Here is a 14,581-nt window from a genome sequence, read left to right as displayed (position 1 = left end):
AACATCCTTTCTTGTTATACGTAATTTTTTAGTAGTATGTATGTACTTACATAACTTTATAATGTAATTTGGCATTTGAGATACATAAGTTGTAAAATAAAAATGTATTTCCGTAAACTAAAAACAATATTATAAATAAATGATCTTTAAAATTTCAAATATTGTCTTCAGAGTGCACGTCTGGCACTAGCCAAACGAGAACACTGGCAAACATCATGGTTGGTGACGTCAGACCCCAGCCCGCACTTTTGAAGTTGTTTGAAATGGTAAATTTGGGCGCGCAACTATTATCAGCTATTGTATGTAAACTACATATTAATTATTAAGACGTAATATTTTAAACATAATATTTTTAAACATAAATTAACAATTTTATGCAAAAATATTTTTATGTGCAAGTTTCCTATTCCCTGAGTTACTGGTTATCTGGCAACTTGACCTTCAACGGACGTCATCTTCTAGAGTTTCGAGGGTTTTCGGCATTAAATTAATATAAACAGATTACTCACGGGTTTTTGGGATCGCTAAACACGAATATGCCATCAGAATTGACCTCCGGAGAACGTGGTGGCCAGGGCCACTGCAAAAGACGTCATCTTCTGGAGTTTCGATGGTGTTCGGCATTTAATTGATGCAAATGAATTACTGGAGGGTCTTTTGAGGTCGCTAAACACGAATATGTCACCAGAACCGACTCCGGGAGCACCTGGTTTCAAAGGTCAATGAAAGGGGCTCCTGGAGTTTCGAGGGTCTTTGGTACTACATTAATGCAAACGGATTAGTTATAGGCTTTTGTGATTGCTGAACACGAATACGTGATCAGCACATACACAAGAGCACCTGGTGCCTAAGACAGGTTATCTTCTGGAGTTTCGGAGGAATCAAATGGATTACTTACTTATTCCTCTTCACTCCATGCGGAGCATAGGGCGTCAACTGTCTGCCTCCATTCTGTCCTATCCTTTGCACTAATCTTTATTTCTGCCCAGGTTTTCCCAATAGCATTAATTTCTTTGTCCACACTTCTTTTCCACGTTTCTACGGGTCTACCTGGTCTTCTCTTGCCATGTGGTGTGTATTCTAGGGCTTGCCTCGCTATGTCTGTATCAGGTCTTCTTAGTGTGTGCTCCATCCAACTCCATTTCCTTTTGCATATTGTCTTAGATATAGGTACCTGGTTAGTTATTGTCCATAATTCTTGGTTTGATATGCGGTTTGGCCAGTAAATGTTAAGAATCTTCCTTAGACATTTATTTATAAACACTTGCATCTGTCCGATACATTTTCTTGACACTTTCCAAGTTTCTGCTCCATATAATATCACAGTCTTCACGTTGGTTTTACTTGTCATCTGACGTGAAGACCAAATTTTCCTTAGCATATTGAATGCGTTTTGAGCTATTCCTATTCTCCGTTTTACGTCCTCCTCCGTCCCTCCTTTGTTGTTCAAAATACTGCCCAAGTAGTTAAATTTCTCTACCGTTTCTAATTCCGTGCCTCCCAGTGATATTCCCATTTCTCTTGGTGTATTTATTTTCATTATCTTAGTTTTTCTGACGTTTACGTTAAGTCCGACCTTCTTCCCTGCCTCTGCTACTTTTTCAGTTTTGCGTTGCATGTGTTTTCTTTTTTCTGTTAAAAGGCATATGTCATCTGCAAATTCCAAGTTCTCAAGTTGGTTAAAAACATTCCATCTTATTCCAGTCTTATTACTAGTAGCCTTAGACATGATCCAGTCGATTACTATCAGGAATAAGGTTGGAGAGAGCACACAGCCTTGCCTTACTCCTGTACCAATATCTATTTGTTCTGTTAACTTGCCTTCGTGGACTATGCGTGCTGTGGACCCTTCGTAGAACAGTTTTATAATTCTGATATACTTGGGAGGCATTCCGTATTTCTCTAGCAATTTCCATAAGGATTACTCTTAGGTTTTTAACTCCAGAAGATGACCTGTCTTGGGCACCAGGTGCTCCTGTGCCTGTGCTGATAACGTATTCTTGTTCAGCAACCACAAAAACTTACAACTAATCCGTTTGCATTAATGTAGTACCAAAGACCCCCGAAACTCCAGGAGCGCCTTTCATTGACCTTGGAAACCAGGTGCTCCGGGAGTCGATTCTGGTGGCATATTCGTGTTTAGCGACTTCAAAAAACCCTCCAGTAATTCATGTGCATCAATTAAATGCCGAAAACCATTGAAACTCTAGAAGATGACGTCCCTTGCAGTGGCCCTGGCCACCACGTTCTTCGGAGGTCAATTCTGATGGCATATTTGTGTTTAGCGATCCCAAAAACCCATGAGTAATCTGTTTATATCAATCTAATGCTGAAAACCCTGGAAACTCTAAAAGATGACGTCCTTTGAAGGTCAAGGACTACTAGTACTTTTCCTTGATCCAAACTTCTACATGTTGCCAGATAACCAGTAACTCAGGGAATTGGAATACCCAGTAAATCTTATAATTATCCGAGTTTGTGCCTCTATATCTTGAAAATTCTTCATACGATGGAGTTGTGCCCATAATAACTTTTTATCAGGATGCTTCAAAGAGTATTTTCCCAAAGTATGAACGAAATCCACTGGGACCTAATTCCCATAAGGTTTGTGCGGGGTACTTTGTTTTTTTTTTCTTATCGAACAGTCTATTATCGGATGATGCGTCAGACAAAGTTGTGTTCTGTAGACGCTCTATTTTTTTATATGAGTATATTTTATCTATAAAATTGCTATACCTTGTTTCACGTTAAGAACGGAACATTGCGATTATGGAGATCAGTGTTGCCAAACCTCTCGGGCATGGGTGGCTACTCGCTGCCGATTCATTCTAATGAGTACGGCATGGCATCGGCGTGCTTCTATCGTCCATAAGAAATACATGGGACTATCTCCGCAATGTTCTATGCTTAACGTGAAACCGAGATTATGCCACAGCTCTAAAAAAAATTACTTCATCGGATAGCATGTTTTACTTTCACTGATTTGACATCTCTCAAGTGACAACTCACAGAGTAATTATCCACGGTCCCAACTGTATAACCTTTTAAATTTGTAACACCCAAATACATTGAAAAACATATTTAAACGTGAAAAATGGTTAATTAACCATTTACACTGATTGAAACAATGATATGTGAATTAAGATAATATTTTTCCCATTCGATACTAATACTTGGTATATGACTGTGAAAATAATTAACAAATAATTTTAAACATTAGCAACAAAGGACATCGCACACATCTTATGGAAAATATGTCACTCAAATTCAATAAAATTTATACGATTAGATTCGTTTTAATATAACGATCAATTCTTATCATTGCGCCAACTCTTAATTATGATTAATTAGGGCGCAAATTGCAATTAAAATTTATCGAAATCACATTTTTGGAGTCCATAAAATGTTAGTTTACAATCATTATTGCTCTGAGTGCTATTCATAACAGCTTAAATCCCGCTGGGCCTAAGCGGATTAGTGAAACTAATCCGCTGATTTATGGAGTACCGAAAATCTGGGTATTTTAAAATATTTTTTCTCTCTCTAACTTATGTACCTACCCATTTGATTTCAGATTTATTTATATCAATTTCTGCTCTTATTTTTGAAAATAGAGAGTTGGCGCAATGATAAGATTTGATCGTTAATTTAAAACGAATCTATTGGTATAAATTTTATTGAATTTGAGTGACGAGTTATATTTTCCATAAGATGTGTGCGATGTCCTTTAATCGATTTTAAGCGACATGGTGTTTTTATCTATAAGTTTTTATAATGGAACGCAACAAATTACATGATTTTTTACTATACTACGTTTATTACCAAGATAAGTTTAGACACGTGACCGGTAGGTGTGTCGTGTCATCGCAGCTTGTCATTGGTTTTTTTTTTTTTTTTTTTTTTTTTTTTTTTTTTTTTTTTTTTTTTTTGTAAGCATTTATTAACAATCAGACTTACATATTCTATAAGCTAATTTGATAACAAGTACAATAACATATATCAATGTATTATTGTACACTAAAATGGAGTTATGAGGTACATCACCCAGCGGTTTCACCTCAGTTTCAGCGAAGATCTATGGGCCATAATCTTCGCAATCTTCTGTTGTTTAGTGGCTGCAGTAATGGTAATATTAATTGGTTGGGGTGGTCTTCCAATTTCTCGTGGTGTCTGTTGGCTCTTTCTTGAATTACTGTGCTGACTAACGGGATGTTTAGGTCTGTATGAAGGGTTTGGTTGGAAATGTACCACGGGGCATTTGCGATGGTGCGTAGAATTTTTGATTGAGTTCTTTGGATAATTTTTGTGTTTGATTTGCTGGCACAACTCCATAGTTCTATACCGTACGTCCATATAGGTTTGATGACCGTTTTATAAATCAGAAGTTTGTTCTCAATTGAGAGTCGAGATTTTCTACCTATAAGCCAATTAATTTCTTTCACTCTCAACTCAATTTGTTTCTTCTTCTTTAAAATGTGTTGTTTCCAGTTTAATTTAGAATCAAGATGAAGCCCCAGGTATTTGACGATGTTCTGTTGTGGTATGTTGACTTGATTAAGGCTAATATTTGGGCATTGGTTTTTCCTTAGTGTGAAAGTTATATGTGTTGACTTAGTTTCATTAGCTTTTATCTTCCATTTCTTTAACCACTGTCCAATTTGGTCTAGGTGTTCTTGAAGTTTTAATACTGCAGCTCTTGGATCCTCTTCAGTTGCAAATATTGCTGTGTCATCAGCGAAAGTTCCAATGGTGGTTTGTGGAGAGGTTGGTAAATCGGATGTGTACAGTACATAAAGAAGTGGACCCAATATACTACCTTGTGGGACTCCTGATTGAATTTTGTTACGGTTTGATAGTTCATCCTCCACTTTAGTTTCAAATTCTCTGTGATTTAGATATGATTTTAATAGGCCAATAATTAAGTCTTAAGATTGCATTTAATATGTACAATAACTTCATTATACATATTTTAGGAAGTTGTTTTAGCATTGTTGCTGTTATGAGATCAGTGCCTGGTGCCTTCTTTTCATTCAAATGATTAATTTCATCTTTGATCTCCTTCGGTGTAATTAAAGTTAGTCGCTCTCGTTGATTAATTGGTAAGGCCAGTTCCTGCTCTACTTCTTGTACTTGGTCATTGTCGAGTGGCTTCAGTTAGATGTTCAGCAAATCAATCAGCTTTTACTTTGTTGCTTTTTGCCCATGGTCCTGGTGGTAATGAGTTTTTCCGAATTGGAGGTGAAGTATTTATTGGTTTATTTTTGTTTTTGATTGGTTTCCCGATAGTTATCTTGACGCGAAAGGTTTGATACATAGTTTTCAAATGAGTTGTTTCTCATCTGTTCTAGAGCTGTTTTTAAGTTTCTGTCATTGGTTTGAAATTAATTTCTAACCCATGACAAGCTGACACGACACACCCATCGATCAGGCGTCTGAGCTTATCTTGAGAATGGACGTAGTATAATCACAATGGCATACAGTGCATTAAACTCTCAGAAGTGTCAAAGCAAAAACAGTGTTCGTTGGTTGTCAGTTACATTAAAAAGGAAGAAAAACTGGATACAGCAAGGTTACAAAAAAATACTGTCATAAATATGTTCTCAAACTTTATTTGGTATTGGTTTACTGTCAATTGGTTATCCCTTGGGCATACTTGTTTATGGGCGTAGAGATTGTTTTATTAATTTTTATGACTTCTTTATTTTGCGCTAATCATATAATTCACTACACTTTAACTTTTGCCTTTGACGTCCATACCTCACCTCCGTACAACAGTATAAACAGTAGGTAAAAATAATATGCGAATAAAACCAATATACCAATCCGTCCTGTTTACATTTTTTTTGTAGACCAGTAAGGATCTGTTTTTAGGTGGATGTGAGAGGTGGCATTCGGATTTTTGCGGATAAAGTTAGGTGACACCTTCAGTAATAATAATTGACTTATGCTCCTTCTCAAATATACCCGGAACATTAATAAAAAAAATAAAATATTTAAAAATTTCAAAAAATTTCGTTTTTTTTTCTTCTTTCTTTGCCTATAACTTTAAAACGATTCATTTTGGAACAAAGTCGTATAGAAATAAAACAAAGATAATTAAATTTTCTATCAGATACGATTGGTTAAAAATGTCTTAATTTAACACCCTTGTTGCAAAATAGCAATAAATATAAAATAAGGGGGCAAAACAAGCCAGTCCTTATTCAATGTTTTTCCATCACTTAGGTTACACTTGGAACCTTCCTAATTCGCTTAGAAAATTTTTGTAATGTGCTAAAACCGTCCACCAAATTTCATTAAAATTGACTTACTAGATTTTGCATAATAATTTTGCAATCTAAACTTTTTTTTTTAAATTAAAATTTTTAAAAATCTTGCACAACAAAAACTAGAACATACAAAGATTTGTCAATTTTTTTACATATAAATAAGCACTTCACCTATCTAATGCACTTTACAGAATTGAAATCGAATTATTTAAGAAGCTTCAGCAATGTTTTAAAGTTATAAACAATTTTTTGGCTTATAAACAAATTAGTGCTGTGTCCAGGAGAGGGTGCTACGGGCTCCTTTATTTAGATGGACTTAACCTAGTTTTTTTATGTATTTTGACCCGTAGAACACGAATTTTTTGGGTAACGGTTGATCCGGATGTCGATAAAATTGTTATAAACAAAGAACTTGAGGAATTACATAACATCGATTTTTCGCAAACATTTTTTTTGTATTTCTTAGGTAATTCTAAGCAAAAAATGTTCTTACCAAGTTTTTTCGTAGAATGCATAGTTTTCAAGATAAAGCGGTGGAACTTTAAAAATATCGAAAAATTGCAATTTTTGAACGAGATAACTTTTGATTAAAAAATAAAATAGCAATTCTGCTGACAGCATTTGAAAGTTTAATTATTTGCATTGCTAAAAATTAACTTTTTTATTATTAAACAAAGCTATTTGTTTATAAGCCAAAAAATTGTTTATAATGTTAAAACATTGCTGAGACCCCTTAAATACTCCGATTTTAATTCTGTAAAGTGTATTAAATATGTAGGTAGAGCACCTCTTTATATGTAAAAAAATTAGCCAACTTCTAAATGGTCTACTTTTTGTTCAGAAAGATTTTAAAAAATTTGAACTTTTTTAAAAACATTTACATTGCAAATTTATTATGCAAAATCTATTAGGTCGATTTTAATGAAATTTGGTAGACCATTTAAGTAAGTTATAAGAATTTTCTAAGCGAATTACTAAGGTTCTAAGTGCCCCCAAAGTGGTTAAGAAACATTGAATAACAACAGGCGTATTTGCCTCCTTATTTTATATTTATTGCTATATTGCAGAAAAGGTAATACCTTAAGACATTTTTGACCAGTCGTATATCATACAAAATTCAATTATCTTTATTTTATTTCTCTACGAGTTTGTTCCAAAACGAACCGTTTGAAAGTTATAAGCAAAGAAAGCAGAAAAAATCGATGTTTTTCTAAATTTTTAAATATTTTAATTTTTTTATTAATGTTCCGGGCATATTTGAGAAGGAGCATAAGTCAATTATTATGACTGAAGGTGTCACCTAACTTTATCTGCAAAAATCCGAATGCCACCTCTCACATCCAAAAATACACGTTTTTTTACAGATTAGTCCTGGTCTATTGATGCTACACCAACATTTTTACTAAGTTGTACTTAGCATTGGTCTTCGCTTTCTAGTGTTGCACATCCCTGTATTTTAATTACCTTCACATGTCGATTTTGATGTATTAGTAGTAAAATGTTCATATATCCATAGAATAAAACATTAAATGCAATTTTACATATTAACAATTCAAACTTATTACTTCATTTAAGACATTTAGAATATATCAGGAATACTATAACAATTATAGTAGAAATAATGTTATATTGTAGAACAGGAATGCACAGACCTTTGGAAACTTTTTTTAACCGCTATAATGGTCATGCTCGGTCGTGGTGGATATAATTCTGATAAGTCACACAATGGAAGCTACGGACGGCACAACTCCAGGTACCAGGCGACACCCAGGCTCCATGAGCCTTTTCCCAGCTTGTTGGGCTCTGGGAAGTAATTATCCATTCCTAGATGCTCGTGGGGCAAGAACCGATCACGAACACATACAAAATAAACAAAAGCCCCTTTATATGCAGGGTGTTAGTAAATAAGTATGAAAAACTTTAAAGGGTAATTCTACATGAAAAATTAATACCAGTTTGCTCCATAAACATATGTCCGCAAATGCTTCGTTTCCGAGATACGGGGTGTTGAAATTTTTATTTCAAACTGCGAATTTTTTTATTACTCTAAGACCGTTTGAGCTATGAAAATAAAATTCGGTGGGTTTTAAGAGGTAATTATAAGGCTTTTCATTCACAGTCATTTGTTTCGAGCTTATGTCATGTGTCACATAATATTAATATATCTACGTCATACGTTATTGGTATCTACCAATGATACAAACCAAAGACATATGACGTAGCTATATTAATATTATGTGACACTTGACAGAAGCTCGAAACAAATGACAATCGATGAAAAGCCCTATTGCGCATATTTTGACATACAATCAAGAATTTTGTATTCATGATTGGCGCGCCTACGGGTAATGGTCTGAATTTTTTTTAAAGAAAGAGATAGTACGCCACTGTGATATTTCACACTAAAAATTATTTTTAAATTCTATGTTTAATTTATGATAAAAATCCTTTCTTAACTTATTTTCATATGTATTCGTTTTTATGCAAAAAAATAAAACTTGGCACGTATTTTTCACTTCTTAATACATTATCAAGAACTATTGAATATAATAATACTAAACTAGAACAATAACAGAAATTATAACTAATAAGATTTTAACTAGGTGCAAAGCTACAACAAATGTTCAAAATGACGTCTTTTAGAGGTGGCAGAAGAATTTTATATCCATCATTGGCGCGCGTACGGGAATAATCTGAATTTTTTTAAAGAAAAAAATAGTACGCCACTGAGATATCTCAAATTAAAAATCATTTTTGAATTCCTCCTATACGCTCTGAGCTTCGCTGGTGTCGCTCCTAGCGGTTATTAATTCAACTTTTACCGGTAATTTTTAAATTTATTATTTAATTGTTATCGCTTAATATTTACAACGCAAAAAAGTAATTAAATTGTAATCGATTTTTTTAAGATTTTGCTAATCATTTTGACGTTCTATTGATAAAATATGAATTTTTTACTTCGGATACTTCACAATTATCGTGTAGATGGCGCTAAGATTAATTTATAATTACATATTACGGAACATTAAAAAAACTTAAATTCAGTATTTAAGACGCAAGTATATTTAAGGTAAAAATATATACCACAGCTTTGACCAACTAATATTTTTTATAATTAATGTTTTTAATTTTAATTTTAAATTAATCACTTTGACATTTATGTCAAATTTCCGGTAAACGTTTACAGACTTGCCACTACTGGCGTTCGCGAATTTGTAAATATTCTTTTTCTCATGATCATCTTTCAGTGCGTCACAGTTTTTCGATTTCTCTCTAACGCATTAAATTGTATGTGACAGAAAAAAAGGCACGTCTGGGAATACTTCGGTAATTATTCTAGTTCGGTGATTATTCTAGTTGTCGATAGATGGCGCCATAATCAAAAAAGAATTATTTATTAAATAAAATAATAATATTATCAATATAATCTGTACAATTTATAACACTATACAAATGAAAGAAAATACCATTTTATAAATACAATAGACACAATTGATTTGGTTTTATTCCAAATTGAAAATAAAATTTGACAACTGTCAGATTTAACTAAAATGTCACGTTAGAATAAATGTCATAAATGTGTATTATCACGGACTTACCTTTTTTTCTATAATTTGTGACGCACTGAAAAATGTTCATGAAAAGGAGAATATCCCCTTTACGTACGAGCTCACAGCGTATAATATGTGTCAAAAAATATATCTTGTCTTTTTTTCATATGAAGAGCCGTTTTTATACAAAAAATAAAACATCTTTACGCTTTCACTCGAGGTAGTTTCCATATTCATAGAAACTTATTTCAAATACCTTGTAAACGTTAAGATTTTTTATTTTTTGCATAAAAACGGCGCATCATATGAAAAAATGACAAGAAAGATTTTTTGTTGCAAATTTAACCAACAATTCAAAATTTGACATATCTCAGTGGCGCACTATTTTTTTTTTTTTTTAATTCAGACCGTTACCCGTTTGCGCGCCAATTATGAATATAAAATTTTTCTGTCACCTCTAAAGCAGGTCGTTTTGAACATTTGTTGTAGATTTGCAACTATTTAAAATCGTATTAGTAATATTTTGTTATTGTTCTAGATTAGTATTTAATTCATAATGCACTCGTATTAGGAAGCGAAAAATACGCGCCAAGATGTTTTATTTTTTTTTGCATAAAAACGGTACACCATATAAAAAAACGTCAAGAAAGGAATCTTATCATAAATTAAACATAGCATTTAAACATAATTTTTAGTTTGAAATATATCAGTAGCGTACTATTTTTTTCATTAAAAAAATTTAAACTATTACCCGTAGGCGCGCCAATGATGAATACAAAATTCTTAGTTGTATGTCAAAAAATGCGCAATAACTACCTCTTAAAGCCTATCAAATTTTATTTTCATAGCTCAACCAGTCTTAGAGCAATAAATAAATTGGCAGTTTGAAATAATCAACACCCGGTATCTCGGAAACGAAGCATTTGCGGACATTTATGTTTATCAAGCAAACTATCATTATTTTTTCATGTAGAATTACCCCTTAAAGTTTTTCATACTTATTTACTAACCTACAAATTTTTGAAAACAGAAAAATTTTCCCTTCGTTTAACAAAAAAGGGAAAAGTCTGAACATTGTAATAACAACTAAAAAATTCTGCAGAAATAATTCAAATGATGTAAAATACTTGATAGGTAAGTCCCGGGCCTAATCATTAGATGGCGACTCTAATGAATTTTCCATTTGACATTTCGGTAGTCTTAACCTTCACAAACATACTGTCAAAATGCACACCAGACCAAAAACAACAACGAATTGATGAATATCAGCGCTATTTGACATCACTAAAGTTGACGTTTATTTTATTTGGGCTTTGCTGTTTGTGTAAATTCACGCGCAGTCCCACTGCGCACCTAGTGAATGAACATAACCTCTAAAAGTTTAGCGGACCTCTGAAAGTCAAGTAATGCGCCCAGTCTGTGCATCCCCGTTTTAGAACATATCTAAATTATATAGAAATGATCTAAATTAATACTAAAACCCTGCAAAATAATTTACAAAACTTTAAAAACAAACTAAATCAGGTATTTTCCCCAAAATTTTACCCTTTTACACGGCTTGAGGCGACTAAAAGAGCAGAGAAAATTGACTAGACATAATGACCAACTCCATGAAGTTAGGCGTAGGTTGGGAAATTATACACCTATTTTCTCAATATGAGAAATGGTATGTTGTTTAAGACCACGTTATTTTCGTTTCATTCTCATTTCGTAATAGTCCTGTCGCCTGTTTTTTATGTATTTTGACCCGCAGAACACGAATTTTTTGGGTAACAGTTCATCCGGATGTCGATTAGATTGTTATAAACAAAGAACTTAAGGAATTACATAACAGCGGTTTTTCGCAAAACAAAACATTTTTTTGCATTTTTTGGGTCATTCTAAGCAAAAAATGTTTTTCGTTTTTTCAAAAAATCGAAAAATTGCAATTTTTGAACCCGAATAACTTTTGATTAAAAAATAAAATAGAAATTATGCTTACCGCATTTGAAAGTTCAAGTCAAATTATATCGGATTTGATTATTTGCATTGCTAAAAATTCATTTTTTTATTGTTAAACAAAGCTATAAACACATAGTGCTTGAGTGATGTTTTCAATGCATTTCTCATTTAAAATCGAACAAGTAGAAGAGCCTACAAACATTCAATTTCTACGTAGCATGCCTTAAAACGCATGCATTGGGCACGGGAAACACTACTTGTTTATAGCTTTTTTTGACTACAAGAAAATTAATTTTTAGCAATGCAAATAATAAAAACCGGTATAGTTTAACTTTCAAATGCGGTAAACAGAATTGCTAATTTATTTTTTAATCAAAAGTTATTCGGGTTCAAAAATTGCAATTTTTCGATTTTTTCAAAGTTTATCCGCGTTTATCTCAAAAACTATGCATCCTACGAAAAAACTTATAAGAACATTTTTTGCTTAGAATGACCCAAAAAATACAGAAAAATGTTTTATTTTGCGAAAAATTGCTGTTATGTAATTCCTCAAGTTCTTTGTTTATAACAATCTTATCGGCATCCGGATCAAATGTTACCCAAAAAATTCGTGTTCTACGGGTCAAAATACATAAAAAAAACTTATGTAAGTCCATCTGAATAAAGGAGGCCGTTGTACCCCCTCTGGCGACAGGACTTAAGTGCAGAATATGGAATTTCTATTTTTGAACAATGTAAATTCACTTTCCTAATTTAGTAAAAAAATCTATGTACGTTATTTGCATTTATACTAAAATCTGTCACCAAAAATAATCAACAATCAACACTTTTTTTATCACTCCGTAAGTAGTGACATCGGTCGCAGATTAAATTCTCAATGATCTATTAAAAAAAAGTAATTGTTAGTAACTTGTAAAAGTAACTATTTTCATAACTTTCTGAAAGTACTGAATATATTATCTGCTGGTTATATTACCATGCTGTTTGTTCACAACTTGATGCCAGATGGGCAAGCTTTAAATATCTCGGATTATAGGACGGATATCAGAAAAAAACACTTTAGTTATTATTAGGTTCATAGACTGACGAAGCTTTTTTACCTTTTGCTGAATTTGAAAGTCTCAGTGGATTAAAAAAAATGACAATTGCGGTCAACAGGTGACTCAAAATCGCTTGTTCTTATCTTGTTAACTACATATTTTACAGAACAGTAAAATGCAGCTGTAAGAGAACGTCTGTGATGCTGGACCAACCGTTTTGGGACACACACTTCATATTTTACCTTTACATTTCAAAGCATGCCACATTATCTACCGTTCTGGGATATCGCAGACCGAATTAGAGAACACAATCAACGTTTCTGAAGAATTTGTATTTACCTACTGAAATTATTCAGTAACATTCCAGAATGCTGGCAACCATTGATACACATCAATAGGATGTACCTTAGACAAGGAAAGAGAGAGGACGAGTAATCCTATGACCAAAAGTGAAGCCAAACTGACACCAGAGATTTTGATCATCGACGTATCTTTGGGGTATTGTTATGCATTGAGTATTTAAAATAAAAACATGAAATGTATTTAAAATGAAGAATTTGTGTACGGTAAATGTTTTATTAAGTTGCTCATATTACGTACATATGTTTCAATACATACATATGTTTTTATTACGAATTTTAGATGATGATTTACTTTATTTTTTATGAAATTTTAACCTTCAACGAACACCCACCACTGGCAACCCATTATTATTTTTGACGTGACCGCCATGTTTCTGGTGACAAACAAACCAAAAACTGGCTTCACTTTTGAAACGTGTGTGTTAAATGAGTGTTACCCGTCCTCTTTTTTTTTCCTTGTCTAAGGGATGTACGCTTTCACCTTCTTTACCTTTGCACCCAAATTTTGATGTATAAATATAAAAAAAGAACGAAACCAATGATCCACTCTATTGTCCACACATTTTCAATACCAAATATCTAAATTTGAAAAGTAAAAGATGGTTTTGCTTGTTTTTGATTCAGAGGGATGCACAATCGCTGGACAGCTGTTTCCACCATTTCAGGCTTTTTCAACAGCGCAGGCGTGCACTCCTCTGAATCGAAAAACAGCTCAACCATCAATTTAAGGGAAATTTGAAAGATCATTCAAATCCCCATGGGGACGCGATCCAGCGACATCTCTTAACAAATTGAAGAGTCTCAGATGCAGAATTCACCATTGTAATAAAATTAAAATGGTAAATAGTTATTTCAATCTGAGACTTTTCGTGTTGAAAGTAGAAAACAAAAAGGACTCCTTGCAATCACATTCCGTTTTCATTCGTCTAGAAAAAGGACAGAAGAGGAACTTCCTAGTACTAAAATCTGAGTAAAGATAGAAAAGTAAAAGATGGTTTTGCTTGTTTTTGCATTTGCTTGACAGCTGTTTCCACCATTTCAGGCTTTATCAACAACGCTAGCGATTGTGCATCCCTCTGAATCAAAAACAAGCAAAACCATCTTTTACTTTTCATCTTTACTCAGATTTGAGTACTAGGAAGTTCCTCTTCTGTCCTTTTCCTAGACGAATGAAAACGGAATGTGACTGCAAGGAATCCTTTTTGTTTTCTATATTCGTCGTCTGCGGTCTTATAAATTGTAAAAGTCGCAGATTAAGGATGTACCAGAAAGAATTTTCAACACGAAAAGTCTCAGATTTAAATAACTATTTACCATTTAAATTTTATTATAATGGTGAATTCTGCATCTGAGACTCTTCAATTTGTTTATCTAAATTTGACTTTATAAATCCATAGATTATAATATCAAAGTCTATG

This window comes from Diabrotica virgifera, chromosome 9 (assembly GCF_917563875.1).
Source record: "Diabrotica virgifera virgifera chromosome 9, PGI_DIABVI_V3a".
Classification (NCBI taxonomy): Eukaryota; Metazoa; Arthropoda; class Insecta; order Coleoptera; family Chrysomelidae; genus Diabrotica; species Diabrotica virgifera.
This window is presented reverse-complemented; position numbering follows the sequence as displayed.